The sequence below is a fragment of the Condylura cristata genome, unplaced genomic scaffold (assembly GCF_000260355.1).
Source record: "Condylura cristata isolate star-nosed mole 26May11 unplaced genomic scaffold, ConCri1.0 scaffold00013, whole genome shotgun sequence".
Lineage (NCBI taxonomy): Eukaryota > Metazoa > Chordata > Mammalia > Eulipotyphla > Talpidae > Condylura > Condylura cristata.
Window position 1 is genome coordinate 1,238,055 of NW_004567114.1, and position 3,096 is coordinate 1,241,150.

Here is a 3,096-nt window from a genome sequence, read left to right on the forward strand (position 1 = left end):
TGTCTAATGTATCTGTAGCCGGGCATTTTTTGCCTTTCTGAGCAGACAACAGTGGCGTCATCTGCAGACATTTGGAAAATAGCACAGTATTCTCGAACATGCTGTCAAACAGGAGTTGACCCCGGGATGGCCTCTCGGCCAGGGCCTTCTCTGCAGCTTTCCCGCACTGGTGCTTACCGGGAGATCTCGGCACTGCGGTCGTACTCAATTCAACATGTGGGTTCAGTGAAGCAACAGAAACCCATGAAGGCCACGAGGCATCGCCCAGGCCCCACCCGTGCCAGACGCCAGCACAGGACAGGGAGGCCCCTGCCGACACTGGCCCGATGCCCTGAGCGCGGCCGGCCGAAACCCTGGCCCCCGTCCTGATGTGTTATTAGACTTTATTTCCTGAAGTGTGTGGGCTGCTGTTAGGGTCTTTGACCCCCCTCGCCTGTGAGATGCCCCCCGAGGGCCGGGGGGGCTGCACTTTGCAGTCTCTGCAGGGTGAGGGCACCATCTCCTGGGAGGACGGGCGCTGGCTCGGCCTGAGGTCTCCAGGTGCGCAGCTCAGCGGGGCTGCCGCCTCACCACGCCTCTTTTTGACATCTAGCTAGCGTTAGTGCCGCGGGACAACCGCTTCGGGGTTCCGTAAGGACCACTCACGCGGGGCGGGGCGCAGGCGGGGGGCTCAGTGTGGCACTGACGTGACAGCCATGCCGGCACAGAGGGGCCAGCTGCCTCTCCAGCAGCGAAGCGCCTCTGCGAGCGACTGGGCAGGGGCCATCCAGGGGCGGGCCTGGGTGCAGCGCAGGCCAGTGGGCAGCAGGAAGATGACCCTCCATGCCCTGAGCAGGTGCTCAGTCCCAGCAAGACGGCCCTGCGTGCCAGGAGCTGTTGGGGGGCGTGGGGCAGAATGGAGAGCGTCGCTGCAATCAAGCTGGGGTGCATCTCCCTGCGCAATGCTGCCACCGAGTCGGGCAAGCAGGCGGCCCAGCGGTCATGGGGAGGGGCCTGAGCTGTGCCTGGCTGGGTCCCCAGCACCTAGATGCTCCCAGGCCACCACTGGCCAGCCTTTAGGCCACTTGTTACAATTCACCCCGGGATGCTGCCATTTGCCACCGGCCAGCTCGGGGTCTCACCTCCTCGCCTACACTCAGACTCCCTCCCCGGTGTTACACTTGGTACTTGGTCATGTTTATTTCATTCAGCAAACTTGTGCTAAGTATCTCTGGGTGTCAACAGACTAAAAGGCACGCTACTCTTCCCTCGGGGAGGGGTGGGCGCCAGACTGGCCTGTCAGCTGCAGAGTCCAGGTCTGCGGCCGGAAACCTGTCCTTCCAAAGGCCCTCTGCGGACCGTGGGTACCCTAAGGGACACAGACAGGAAGATGCTGACACCGTGGGCCACAGGCACAGAGGGGCAGGAGCCGCCCGGCAGGCGTCCCAGAGGGGACCTCCGCAGCAGGGCTTGAAGGCCTGGCACAGACTGCCAGGGGAAGGGCAGCTGGGTGGAAGGAGCCTGGGTGGGTGCGCGGGCATGTGGCAAAGGGCGCAGCGCGCTGGACGGGGCTGGGCGTTTCTGTGGATGGCAAGAAGCAGGGAAGAAGGAACAAGGGCAGAGATCTGGCCCCGCCGGCCGGTGCCTCCCGACGCCAGTCACCTCCCCACAACGGCCTCCATTCTCTAGGTGCACACCAGACCCTCCCCGCCTGACAGTCTCTCTTCTCCAGAGCTCACCCTTCCAACCCCAGTGGGTGCTAGCACTCCTGTAAGGCCGCGCTGACCCTCGGCCAGGACTGCCCCTCCCCTGCGCGCGCTCGGGTCCTGCTTATCTCCGGCCTCTGCCTTTGGGGCGCAGTCAGTGATGCTTCACCTCCTCTGTCAGGGCTGAGCTCCTTAGGGCAAGGGGGCTGCGAGGGCCTCGGGAGGGCTCAGGGTACTGGCTGAGCGGGCTGAAAGAATCCTTACAATACTGCGACTGCGCGGGGAACAGGTATCGTCCCGATCGTGCTTCTGTCGCCAGCCACGCTGGCTAACACTAACACGCTGGCTAGTGTTCAAGTTAGGGACAAAGTGCCAATTCTTGATTCTTTCCTAATCTGCCACACCAAAGCCGAAGAGCTGTGGGAGGCGCTGGGGTGCAGCCACACCTGAGAGGCCCTGGGCAAAGTCCCTGACCTCTGAGCTGTGCCTCTTCTATAAATGCTGGTACAAACGTGTTGTATGGCCGCTGACGGCTCCATGACCCAGCGCGGTGCAGGGCGTGGAGCAGAGGCTCGGCACCAAGCAGGCACTGTCACCCCAACTCCAGGCTTGCTGGGCACGGCCCAGGCCGGGGGGCATTTGACCCTTTAGCAGAATCTGAGCCAGGAAGCTCGTCTATGCCCAAGGACGCCAAAGCCTAGCAAGGTGCTGCCCGGGGGCCGAATCCTACTCATCTTTTATTGAGACAGCGCCCCAGTCTTGGAGACCACTGGGCACAAGCAGCAGTCTCCAAGCAGTCACACCAGCCCCAACAGGGAAGCCAGCTGATTGCATCCTCTGGCGCCTTAGTGAAAGAAGTATCCTATGGCAACCTGTGCTCTGCAGTGTGGCTACCCCAGCACTGAAGGGGTGCGGCTTCATAGTGACTCAAGGACCTGGGGGTTAAGGGGCTTGCCTGACTGCTGGGAAAGCATGTTCTAGCTCCAACCTCTCTAGCAGCCTAGAGCCGGGTCAGCCAGGAACAGAGCCACTGGGAACGGGTGCTTGTGGTGCAGGGCGTGCCTCGCGCTCCTCACTGCGTGTGGGGCACCCGGCTGGCCCCCGGAACTGCACTGCCACTCAGGCGCTCGGTCCGACCTCAAGTTACTAGTAATGTGCTTACCGGTGTCCCAAGTCTGGCCCGTGACCCTACTGAGCCTTCCACCTGAAAGGCCTCTATGTCCGTGCGTGTGACCCACTCGACCTGTTCCCGGGTCACCACGGGGGACCACTCGCTAAAGCCCTCGGGGCTGCCTCACGCCCGTGACGGTGAGAGCAGTTACACCTCCTGCCCCTACACGGTGCCTGGACAGTCAGTGCCCGGTAGTGCACGAAGAACAGACAGTGGCCGGCAAGGAGGGGCGGCGGCCCG

At 62.7% G+C, this 3,096-nt stretch overlaps 1 protein-coding gene across 1 annotated transcript in view; it reads right to left on the bottom strand.

The window, feature by feature from the left end:
* ZNF839 (zinc finger protein 839) overlaps positions 1–3,096 on the bottom strand; it is a 22,239-nt gene that overhangs the window by 7,910 nt on the left and 11,233 nt on the right. The gene's annotated exons all lie outside the window — the stretch shown is intronic.